The 13,392-nt window shown below is 37.5% G+C and overlaps 1 long non-coding RNA gene across 2 annotated transcripts; it reads right to left on the bottom strand.

Moving 5' to 3' along the window:
* Positions 1-9,451: 9,451 nt before the first annotated feature.
* LOC110910267 lies at positions 9,452-12,143 on the bottom strand. 2 transcript variants are annotated; one of them, XR_002575960.2, is made up of 4 exons: positions 11,902-12,143; positions 11,714-11,818; positions 10,347-11,375; positions 9,452-9,600 (listed from the first exon to the last, which is right to left on the bottom strand). It is a non-coding gene; the product is annotated as an uncharacterized LOC110910267 (long non-coding RNA). The 2 variants fall into 2 exon arrangements; XR_002575959.2 differs by lacking the exon at positions 9,452-9,600 and having other exon boundaries at positions 10,273-11,375.
* Positions 12,144-13,392: the final 1,249 nt, after the last annotated feature.

Genomic DNA, 13,392 nt, shown 5'->3' with positions numbered 1-13,392 from the left:
TCACGGCCCCCGACCCGGTTTGACCCGTTTTCAGGAGCCGCGGGACAGAAATCCTGTGGTATTTAATTTAGGCGACAGCGGAAGTCTTTTTAAAACAGGATCTTTTAATATTTCAAACTGCTCGTTTACATAATTTAGGGATAAAACCCTTTAATTTACAATAAGGTGATTTCACAGGGAAATCTTTATTCTCAAAACATGTTTGTTTATTTATTTACATTGAGCCACTTTTCTAAGCTGGTAGTGCTCACAACAGATCACCTGAAACATGTTTGAAAAAGGTTTTGTCTGCGGGGAAATACTGAGTGAATCACTCAATTTTACTAAAACGACTCATTTGTTATAATTTACAGTATTAAGAGCGATTACAATGTTTCTGATATCAAACCAACTACCCACGGTACTTTATCACTCGACCCATTGGCCCACCTGTCCAATGGTGTCTGTGATTATGGTCATATCACCCATTGGTTGCCCCAATGTTGAAGATTATCAAGTAATGTATACAAAACCTCACATACCGGCTGTAACTTGGTGATTACAAAGACTTAATCCCTGTAATTATAACTTTGAAAATAATTTGGAGTTTTGTAAAACAGTTGATAAAAAGAGAATGACTCACATTGCAGCTTTAACAAGCAGAGTATAAGCCTACTGATTAGCCTTTGATTAACCTAATTTAATTCACAATACACACAAACGAGGTTAGTAACTAATACAGCAGTTACGTCAATTCACAAGATTAACCCCTCACAACGATTAACAAAGTGCAATACTTAACAATTCAACGGATTCACAACGAATGACAGAGGATAGTCCGAATTCGAACAGCACTCAAACATTCAAGTCGAAATCACGATGAATAACAAAGTATAAGCTCAATTTAAGCGGCACTTAAACAATCGTTGGATAGTTACAATCGATCGGACGTTGAATCGTAATAGCGATCGAGTTATTACCCTGATTGCGGCAGCATTTCGTGAATCGTGTGTGTTTTGGAACTGATTTTGCTATAACTCGACGTACACAGTGAGAATTTACGTCGTTTCAACTTCCAATTTCAAGTCTCAAGGTCGGCTATTTATACTAATTTTTGGGACATGCTTACAGACCGTAAGCCATTTTCCCTTACGGTCCGTAAGGAAAGCAGTCTAAATATAGGGTAGCTAGGTTCGGGACTAGGCTTGCTGAGTTAATAATTTTATCAAATGAAATTTCAACAACGATTTATTTAGATAATCGTTCAACTTGGGTTTACCCCCCTGAGTTTTAGGGGCCCTGATCCTGATTCCGATTGTTCTGAAAATTTTAGGGTTAATGCAGAATTACTTGGGTGTCTCAATTAGGGTTTCCTTATTGGATAATTATCACACTAAGTATTAGTTTTAATGAGAGTTGTTACATTAAGTAATGCACAACTCAAGAATGTAGATCAGAAAGTTGATGCAGTTGTAGCTGAAAACAAAAGAGTGGCAGATTGTGAGAATATTCTCGAAATGCGTGTAAAGAAGTTAGAGTCTGAGAACAAATCATTGTTGAATAAAATAGATGCCGATCAGACAGAGATTGATATATTGAAGGTGAGGGTGGCAGAGCTTGAAGAAGATAAGACACGCCGAGATGAACAGAATAAGTATTTTGAACTAAAGAATAAAGAATTGGAAGCTGCGAAGGCGTTAAAAGAGCATGAATTCTATATGATGAACAAGGTGATAGAGAATGTACTTGGAAAGTCGATAGAACAAAGATTTGAAGAAATTCAAGTAGAAGAATTAAGAGCTAAACGTCAAGCAGAAATAGAAGCACAGATGAAAGATAAGGGTAAGAGTGGTGAAAGCAGTTTTGCAGTGCCTGAAAGATCAATCGTGCCATCTTTAGTCGTTGAAAATCCTGTTCCTTTAACAGCTATATCTGGTATCTTCGATGAAGAAGTATTGATTGAAGATCTGGGCAATGATGATGAAGATGTGGAGGATGATAGTGAAGAGGATGACGATGAAGGGGATGATAATGAAGAGGACGATGATGATGAAAAGGTGTTTTCTGCGAGTAGTCATGGTTCTGATGATGACAATGAAGATGATGATAATCAGGGAGGTACTGGTATTACAGTGACTGAAGCTTCAAATGAGCAAAATGTTGATTATTTAATGAAAGATGATGCGAATGAAGAGACGGAGGGAGCTGATGGAGAGGGGGAGCATGTTGATGATCAGAATGTTGATCAAGCTGAAAAGTTGATTCTTCGATTAGAACCTCATGTTGAAGAAGGTGAGATCAGGCATACCTACACATTGGATGAAATCCTGAAGATGACTAATGTGAATGAAAATGAATTCAAGTTCGATTTCGAAGAAGAACTGAATGCATTTGACATCAACCATCAACCAGAGTATGAGTACAAATATGTTGAAGATGCAGATGTGTATGACAGGGTTGAGGTTGAAGACTGTTCTGATGAGGAGAATGTTCCTGAAGATACTTCTGAACATCCAACACTGATGGAGTTCTTCACTGAAGAAAATAGAGATGAACTGAGAAGAAAGGTCGCTGAGATACTGAAAGATAAGAATTTTGATGGTACTCCGAAAGACTTTCAGAAAGAAGAGCGTAAAAAATGGTTCAAAGATAGTCATGAAAGGAAGTTTAAGAGACCGTTAAAGTATTATCAAAGAGACAAAAGTATTTCACTTGGTGATATCATTAGCTGGGGCTTTCTGCCTCATGTTAATGCATATGCGATCAGGAGAGAATATGGTGTGCAGTATTTTGAGTGTTTGCATGATGTTATGTCCCTGCCATGGTGGGATGTAGAAGAGTTATCAAAAGTGAGAACTTTAGGGTATCCTGTGAGGAAGAATGATGTAGCTATGTGGGGATACATAAAGTTTGAATCTTTGAAGAATTTCAGACACTGGAAGCCTCATTACCCTAAGAGAGTTCAAAGGGTAGATCCAGTGACAGGGATTAAAGAGACTATCCTGAACGTGAAAAAGCCAAAAACGATGAAAAACATTCCAGTGCCCAAGATGGAACAGGAGTTTTACAAAGGTTTCATGGGTTGGGTATACAGTTGTATCTCTACTGAAGCAGTGATCACTTATCGAGCTGGAAAAGAGATCAGGGAGATATTTGTTTACGACCCGATGTGGTTGGTGAACTGCTCAGCGAAGGATATTGAATGTTTATTCATCAACAAGATCCGTTTCCAATCTGAAGATAAAGAGCAAGCGATGCAGTTTCAAAAAGTTGCAACTATTTGCTTTCAGAAAGGCATAAATTCTGAAAGTAAATGGAATCCTAAATGGTGGTCGCTTGAAGAGAAAGAAAAGTTGAAGGCTGAACGAGAAAGAAAGAAACTTGAGGAAAACAAAGGGAAATGGATAAAGATTCAGGCTGAAGAAGAAAAGAAAAAGAAGAAAGAGAATGATAGGCTGAGGAACTTGCTGAGAAAGATGCCTGTTAGGATCTGAGTTTGGATTGATTGTGATTTGTGTTTGAATTTAGATGAACAATGAAAGAGTAGTGCGGCGGAAATTAAATGGAAGCAAACTTTTCACAATCAAACAGAAGAAATGCTTTCAATCATACATTTTCAACACAGAATCAAATGATTAAATTTATTTTAAACTCTGATTACAATGCATGTATGATTCACAAACTCCCCCTCAGCCCGAGCTCAATATTTGTTTGTGCAGGAAGAAGATGGTGAAAAGAGCTAAACAGAACAGTACAGAGAACTGTTCTATTTATAGGCACTTGCAAACTACTGAGCATCAAAGCTGACGTCACCATGAAAGTGACATCTAACCTCCCAACAAACTCTTAACAACTGACCTATACAAACACTGCTATACTAACTACTGATGTTACATTTCATTACGTAAAGTAAACAAAAACAGTTGCTGCATCCTTCCACTGCTGTGAACCCAGCAGTACTTGTCATGATCAGCAGTGCTTGAAACAAGGCAGTAGATTGAGCAGCAGAGCTTTAGTTCTTCAACAGACTTTGACTTGATCAGCAGTTGTAGGTCAGCAGTTTGCATGATCAGCAGATAGGAGGTCAGCAGATGTTGAAACCACTTTCAAGGGGAGAGACTTGCAACCAAACATCTGCTTATTCTGGATCCACTGCTCTGATCCAATTTTGGCTTTCATTATTTGTTCCTTTGGTAGGGTTCAATCCCAACAATCTCCCCCTGGAACAGATAATGCCAAAACTCTCCATTATTGTAGATCTTTATTGCCTCATCAGCAGTTCCCTTATTTGCCCTTTGAGTTGTAATTCAAAGGTTAAGACATCTGCATCATCATCATCCCTGCTAAGTGGAAGATCAAGGAGATCCTGCAAATCTTCAAGACTCAGGCCAAGAGCTTGTTCCCTTGTTAGTTTCTTCACTTCGCCACTAGACTTGAACACTGTCAGTACGCGGGTCTGTTTATCAGTTTTCCACTTTAGTACTTTTGAGCCTGGTGGGTTTCTTGGGAGATTTTTATTTGAAGAGGTATTTGGTGATGCTGGCCTATTCATGACTGGCTGAGCAGTACTTGCAGTTTGTTCAAATTCAGGATCTTCTTTCAACATTAATCTAATGCCCTCTTTTACAAGGTCATTTCCAGTAATTAGATCTTGAATTGTTTCAGTACCCAACCGGTTTTGACTCCTTCTTTTGTAGATAACAGCACCAGTGGGAGCATTGGTTCTTTTGGCTTGCAGCTTTGGTGGTCTTTTAGAAACCTCTGCTTTGGAGTAGTCAGGCTTTTGTGGAGCTGTTGGATCTTTCTTCCTAAGTTCCTCCAACCTTTTGTAGGTGGCCCTGGCCCTAGCTTCTCCCCACTTTGACACAAAATTCTTTGAACCATAATCAGCTGTGATAAGCTCCTCTTTCATTCTCATCAACTCTAATGCCTTTTCAGCTTCAAACTGTTTGAATTTTTCAGGAGGAGTCTGCTGGACATTATCTTTGATCATTTCATGAATCCTGGCTACTTCCTTTTCAAGCTCTGGAATGGTCCAGTTTTTGCACATGTGTTTCTCCCCCCTTGTGTTTCTTGTAGGTCATGATATTTTCAATGTAGTCTTTTCTCAGGGTCTTATCTGCCCTTTCTGAAATTTGTTGACTAACTTTTTTGGCAAATTGCTCCATTGATCTGACCTGTGTAAGAAGAAACTGATAGTTTTGCTGAAATTCCCTATCAGATTTCCCTTGTTTATTTTTGTTAGCGATATCCTCTGCTTGCTTAGCTTTGATTTCTGAATATTCTTCAATGTTGTTTGGCCTGGGATATCCTTTAACTGAAGGCAAGCTCCTTTTGGTAGGGTTATCCTCATAGTAGAAAGATTTGATTTCATCTCTAAGTGCTATGAGTTATAAAGGAAACACAACACCTGCAGGAGGTAATGGCTTTTGAGTTTGAGTTGAAGAGAGGGAATGGGTTTTGGAATTGTGACAAGTGCTTGGGATTTTGAAGCTGTTGGTGGTGGTGATGGAGAATCATCATCTGGTATGATAATCCTTCTCCTTTTAATTTTAGGAGAGGTGATTTGAGTGGCAGTGGTTTGTGACTGACTAACAGTTGTTAAAACAACTGGTGTTTCAACCACTGTTGTCATTACAACAGATGTTTTAACATCTACTGTCTTCTGCTCTATGACAGGAAATGGTGGTGGAGATGTTGTTTTTGATGGTGATAGGGCAGTGATTGTGGTGTGTGTTGAAGTGAGAGCAGTTTTTGTAACAACTGAAGTACCAGCAGATGTTGGAACAACAGAAGTTTCAGCAACTGTTTGGGTGGAGGTTTGATGTTGGTGGCTTTTGGATGGTGGTTTTGAAGTATGCTTAGGAAGACTGGATGGTGTGGATTTGGGTTTCCTTACTTTTCTAGTAAGATTTCTTTTTGGAACAGGATTTTGAACATCCTTTTCACCAGAACAACCCTGCGCATTCAGCTTCATGAAAGCTCTCTTCTCCTCATTCCACCTTGACAAATCCTTTGCTGCTCTATCCCTTTTTACACTTATGACACCATCATCTAGTGCATTCTGTGTAACATCAACCTTCTTGCTACCATCTGGCAAAGGAATGTTTCTAAGCATTGATCCTTTTCTGGATCAAGATACACCCCATTATCAATCCCTTTCTTTATCCACTCCTTAATTTTCTCCCCCTTTTTGGCATTATCTAAGGGGATTTCATCAATAAAAAGAACTGTTGGAGGAGCAGTGCCAGTGGTTGCCAACAGATGTGTTTTCAGAGCCTTGATGTCTGCTTGTGTAGTTTTGAAACTAAACTCCATTGCTTCTCTGAGCTCTTGAACATGTTTTTCATGCTGCTGCTCAGCCATTTGTTGTTGTTGGTGGAGAAATGGCTGAAAAAGATTCCAGAGCCCATTTGTAACATCTGCTGGTGGTGGAGCAGGTGCTTGAGGTGGAACAGCAGTGGATGGTACCATTTGAACTGTTAACAACTGTTGCAGCATTTCTTTGATATCTACAACAGATGTATCCAGTTTTTCAACTCTTTTCGTCAATTCCTGGTACTTTAAACCATCACCCAATTTAATGGGATCATCTGATTTCCCACTAGCAGTGGTTGTATCAGATGTTGAGGTAGGGAATGTACTCCAAACATCAACAACTGATGCCCCTTTTTCTTGGTACTGGGGTCTTCTTCCTTCAACACTTGATAATATTTTGATGGAACCAGTGGTTAATACAAACACACTAGCAGATAACAGAGGTGTTATGGAAGGAATTGCCTCCAAGGAAGTCTTATTGATGTAACCACTGTCCAAGTGTAAACCTGTAGGTTCAACACTTGTAGTGGCTGCTTCACTTGGATTACCACCAAGAGTTACTTGTAACTCAAGGGGTGTAACCTCCTCAGGTTGTGTTGGTGGGTTAGCAAAGATTGATACATCAGGCCCAGTCTGTTGTTGAGGTATATTCTCATGAACAGGTGATTGAGAAGGACTGGTTTGTGCCAGGTTCAGATCAATTGCATCCAACAGTAGTTTGGTATTTGGTGGAATTGGGGATGTGAAGGTAGGTTTAGAAAGCGAAATTGCCCCGGGCATTGGGCTGTGGATGATGGAAACGAGTGCTTCCAGAGCATCATGATGTGGTGACCCTATTTGTACAACCTGTTCTTTTTGTGAAGAGACAGGAGGAGTTTCAGGTATGGATTGAGATATTTTTACCAACTACTGTGAGGAAGAAGCAGCACTGGTTTGTTATGACTTTTGTGTTGTCACAGGTAGTTGCTCTAGTATCTCATCCTCCAGAGTTGCCTTTTTGGTAGGTTTTGGGGGTTTTTGATTTTTCTTTTTCTTGGGCTTTTAGGTGATTTTAGGTGTGGGTTTCAAGGCAGTTGTTTTACTACCTTGATCACCTTGAGCAGTGGGCTCAGCAGCAGATGCCTGAGGAGCAGTGTTTGCTACTAAAGTCTGCTCAGGCACCTCTACTTGTATTTTGCAAGGTGTTGACATTCTTGTAAAAGTTTCAGCTGTTAAGCTATGCATTTGTAGTGATTCACCTTGGTTTATTACCGCAATATCATCCTTACTGAATTTTTTCTCAAAATAATAACTTAAAAATCTTGGAAACAGTAAGAATGATTTTGTTTCAACATTTTTGACCACATCATTGAAGATTACCTTGGAATAGTTAAAATTTTCTTCTTGTAAAATCGCATATCCCAAGTTTTGAATCTTCAGTGGTATTTCATTAAAAGAAGTGGTTTTATTTGAAACACACATGAGAAGGGTATGGAATAAAAATCTTGTTGCAGGAGGGAAAAAACCTTTTTGTAAGGTATCCCTCTTCATCATTGTGTCTGCATACCCTCTCTCAATGAAGTCAATTTTTAACTCGTTTTTAGGGAAGGAATCTTTACCTTCCTGATCAGCGAGCTGAAAGACCTCAGATATGGATTGCGGTGTGATGTTGACAGTTTTGCCCTTTAGAGAAGAGGTAATGGTAGTGACAGTTTCACCTTGTTTTTCAAGGGTTTCATTCTTCCAGAACTCTCTTTAAGTCGTCAAGTAAATTGGTGCATCGGCGGTTAACAAAGTTTTGTACTTTGTTGCATTAAGCATATCAAGGATGGAATCAAAGGTATCGATGGTGCCGGGCTTTGTGAGAAGACCCAGAAGATTGTGAGATGATTTGTGTGGGATTTCTGTGGAGGTAGCCTTTTGAGAGGCCCCTTTGGAAGATTTTGAGGATGATTTCGATTTTGTCATTTTGAAGATGAGGATCGAAAATGAGTTTGTGAAGAAATTTGATGGAATGGACACTACAAGAAAACTAGGTTTTTAGTACGCGCAAAAACGTCCTAAAATGCTATTTTATAGGACCTTTCTTTTAATAGGACCAACGGTAAAAGCGTTTCATGTAAAGGGGTCGTAATAAGTCCCGAAACTAAAAAGCGTCCTAACATCTCAAATAAGATTATGAAACCAATTTTATGGTCGTGTAATATTTCTTTGAACAACCAAAATAGTGTCCTAATAAAAACATATTAGGACACTTTTATGATGTTCTAACATATGCGTAGATACTTTTAATCTTTTGATACACTTACAAGCGCCTTTAGAAATTAATTGATAGGACCCTTATGATTTAACATTATATCTAATTTAGTACCAAGAAAAGGGTCCTAATATACCAAATAAGATCATGAAACCAATTTTACGGTCGCATAATATGTCTATAGACAACTTGAATTGCATCCTAAAAAGAACATATTAGGACACTTTTACAATCAATACAAAAAAATTGCCATCTAGTGGCACATAAAAAGTGCCACAAAAAACCAAAAAAATGCCACTAAAGACCATTGTTGGAATGGGCGGCACACAAAAAAAGTGCCACTAGAAGCGGTAACGCTAAAGCCTTTTAGTGGCATTTTTTTATCTGCTGCTACAAACTTTTGGGCTTTTAGTGGCACTTTTTTGTTTGCCGCTATATAGTTTTGAGCTTTTAGTTGTACAAATTAAATGCCACTATAGACATTTATCATATTAGTTTTGATTAATTAAAATCATTATTTATTTACAATATAAAATAAAAATAAAATAAAAGTATAAAATATAGAAAGCATAATATCATAACTTCGATTATCTTCCAAATGTCTAACAAGTGTCACATTAAGCCTAAATATCTAACATATAAAACAAAAACCTAACAAATATTTAAATAAAAACTCAAAACTTCATTGTGCTCATAAATAATATCCTCATCAATTGTGTCATGGTTGATGGTTATCACCAACTCCCATTATTCAAAGTTTCATATCCTATTCACCATTTGGTCATTCACCCTCCTTACACTGGTTTGCAACATATGACATCCATCTTGCTAAACCAACAACTCCCAGATTGAAACATTGAAGACAAAAAGTATTATTTCTAAATTCCAGATGCACAAGTTAAACTTTTAAAAACTTTAAAAGAAACTAATTAATAGCAACAAGCTTTTTCAAGTGAAATTTACCATGAGAAAAGCAAGATTCTATAATCATTTGCCAATTGAAACAAAAGTGGAACTAAGATCAAGGGTACATAGTAAACTTAAGCCATGGTAGTAGCCATTCCACCCTGTCATGTAAAATCGAAGACATAATTAGTTGCAAAGAGCAAAGTTGAAATTAGATTCAGCCATTTTAGCCCATTTAATAAAGAACTAGCAAGTGCACCCGCACGTTGAGCTGGGCTCGTGCTATTTGTAAATTTCAAATCTATCTATGATTAGCCAACTTTGAGAATAAAGTAGTACTAACTATAACCATGAAGACTCGGAACGGTACCAATACTAGTACTCTGGTTACTTTAACGGTAAATACCGGTACCGAACTGTAACCATGACGGTTATTTTTATACCGAAAACAGTGAACATCAAGTTACCCAAAAATCATCAACACCTTTACCATGTCATGTTCTAATTTTCATATAAACATGTCTATGTTTTTAATACCATTGATAATTATAAAATCCTACCATTCTAGCATCACATCATCAGTTTCATCCCTAACTATTTTAAATCACATGTCATCAGATTTATTATCAAAACCACCACCACTTACATCAAAACTATAATATATTAAAGATATCCATAATAATTACTTTAGATGTTATGCCACAATAATAATTTTAGATGCTATGTAAGTTATATACAATTTGTATAACTTATACTCCTTTGTTTATTAGTCAACAGCAAACATTTATTATTCCTTCCATTTGTTTCAACAGTTTAACACATCTTTCTGGTCTTAATAAACAAACAAGCAGTCAACAGTTTTACAAGATCAGGAACACGAGGGTACAAGCATAAACCAAATACTGACCGATGGGCTACAAGGGGATGTATACTGCCACTGTTATAGCTGTGAATCGGAGCTCCACCAGAAATACACCGGGCCCGAACCAGCAATACACGAAGAGAGCCACCGCTGCCGTTTCTGGTACTACCATCGCTGGTGAGCTTCTCCCCGGAGTCCGTTATCCGCCGGTAAAACAGGTTACTTCCTCCGTTGCTGAAACATGATAGGTGGTTTCAGATGTGACGACTGCCGCCACCAAAACTCATCGGAGGGGAAGCCGCTCAGCCGCAAGTCGTCCTAGCGCACATCTATCCTGATATATACTTAACAGAAATAACTAACCAAGGCATGTACATATGCTTGAGTCCAAAATGCCCTAAAACTAAAATGAATTCTAGTACGCTTTATCCCAGATTTTTGTTTCATTTTTTCGATAAATTTTGTACTCGGGTTGAAGGAACAACAATCACATTATCCCAAGGCTGGATCAATTTTTTGGTGGCCCAGAGCGAAAACGATACCAAGAGATGTTATGCTCAGATTTCGACACATGGTTTATAATACACCACTCGATTGTGTCTAATGCACCCTAATTAATTTAGTTAAAGGTCATGTTGATTGTGTGTAAATACATGGATTGTGCTCTAGGTTAGTGGGACGATAAATACAAACCATGTCTATGTGGTTATGAACGTTGTTATTACTAATTATGTATTGCAATTAAGTAACCAAACCCGAAATTGAGAGTGATTGCATGTTCTCATCTTTATAACCTTTCAACTATCTTATGTGTTATACCCAACTGTGTTTGCTGAAGCTACAGTTTTAACTGCTTCATTCCCAGATAGATTAGTTCTTTCGTCTCCAATAAATGAAGATGATTTGGAATGCAATGGCTGGATATATTATACTCAGATGAGAGAGTTAATAAACAATGCATTCACTGATACATATAATCCAAGAAACTACAAACTTGCCTGATTCAACCCGGTATCAGCATCAGAAACATTTTCGTCACGTACATGATCGTTTTCTATACCAACTTCTACAAACCTGAACAAACAAAGTAAAAAATCTCCCAATCAAAATAATAAACAAGTAAACACAAAAGCCAACCTCCACCATCCAGCCAACCAACACACACTTAACTTTTCTATACCCCAAACACTTCAGTTCTTTCAACACACTAATCCAACACCAACAATATCACACTTAAAACTATAATATCACACTTTTTCTTTCCAAAATTCATTTTTTCTGTTGAATGTTTCAAATTCCGTAATAAACACAGCTAAAATCCCAAAAGAACACAACAATTAAACCACAAATTATTACCAACAAACATACATTTACATCAAACAAGCACTAATTTATTAAAAAACACACAAAACCTGAATCAAAAGCACCACGAGCCATTTTTCTTCTTTGTTTTGCTTTTGTTCTCTCAGCTCCAGGAATTATTCAACTCCTTTCCGCATCTCTTCCCCTTTTGAATCCTAAATCAACTTTGTATTTTGATAAATCTGTACTTTTGTTTAAAATCAAGCGAGTAACAAAGAATATAACCAACGATCTATACCTACACACATACATACATGCTTATCCACACTCCAATCGACAAACATGAGTATGAGCGGCGTTTGGATCTAAGAGCTTGAAATCATCTATCCAGATCCAGATCTCTTAAATTAAATGATCGAGACAGAGAGAGCGATGTTTGAAATCGATGGTTTTAGGTTTTGAGATCTGGTTGTTTGACAGCGAGACAAAGAGAGGGATGTTGGAGTGACGCTCAATTTAGGTTTTGCTGATCAAGGGGAATTTGGGTTTTTGAGAAAATATGGAAAATTTGGGCGGGTGAATTTGGTAGGGGTGGGAAACATGAAAATTAAATGAAATTGAATTGAAATTGGAACAACAATTTTTTTTTTTTTTTGATAATCTGAAAACTGAATTACAAGTTATGTCCTTTATCTATATATCAAATTGCAGGCGGTGTCATTTGGCGTCAAAATTTGACGAGTTATCTACTTAATTTTTCAAAATCTTGCACGGACCCTAACCTGGTTAACCCTAACCCAGTTAAAGTTTTTGGTTAAATCAGGTCACTATGATCCATTAAGGCACAATGTGATCCATTAAAACATAGGTGGTCCATTATGATCCATTAAGGCCCAATATCGTCTATTAAGACATATATGATCTACTATTCTTCATTGTGATCCATCAAGGCCCAATATGGTCCATTAAGACGTATATTATCTACTATTCCCCATTGTGATCCGTTAAGGCCAAATATGGTCCACTAGGACATATATGATCTATTATTGTCCTTCGTGATCCATTAAGGCCAAATATGGTCCACTAGGACATATATGATCTATTATTGTGCTTCGTGATCCATTAAAACCTAATATGGTCCATTAAGTCGCATATGAGCTACTATTCCCCATTGCGATCCATTAAGGTCCAATATAGTCAATTAAAACGTATATCATCTATTGTTCCATATTGTGATCCATTAAGTCCCATTATGGTCCATTAAGACATATATGATCTACTGTTCCCCATTGTGGTCCATTAAGGCATATATGATCTATTATTCTCCTTTGAGATCCAGTAAGACCCAATATGGTCCATTATGACATATATGATCTAGTAGTGTCCATTGTCATCCATTAAAGCCCAACATGGTCCATTAATACATGTACCATCTATTATTGTCCATTGTGATCCATTAAGGCCCAATATAGTCCATTGAGACGTATATGATCTACTAATGTCCTATGTGATCCATTAAGGCCCAATATGGTCTATTAAGACATATACCATCTATTATTACCCATTATGGTCCATTATGGCATAATAGGTCCATTAAGCCATGTATGATCTAATATTGTCCGTTGTAATCCATTAAGGTCCATTAAGATACATATGCTCTACTATTGTCCATTAGGATCCATTAAGGCCCAACATGGTGCATGAAGGCATGTATGATCAATTATTGTGCGTTGTGATCCATTAAGGCCTAATATAGTTCATTAAGACTTAGATGAACTATTATTGCTCG

Source organism: Helianthus annuus, chromosome 15 (assembly GCF_002127325.2).
Source record: "Helianthus annuus cultivar XRQ/B chromosome 15, HanXRQr2.0-SUNRISE, whole genome shotgun sequence".
In the NCBI taxonomy this organism is placed as follows: Eukaryota; Viridiplantae; Streptophyta; class Magnoliopsida; order Asterales; family Asteraceae; genus Helianthus; species Helianthus annuus.
Note: the sequence above shows the minus strand (reverse complement) of the source record. Positions and strands in the feature narration are given on the sequence as shown.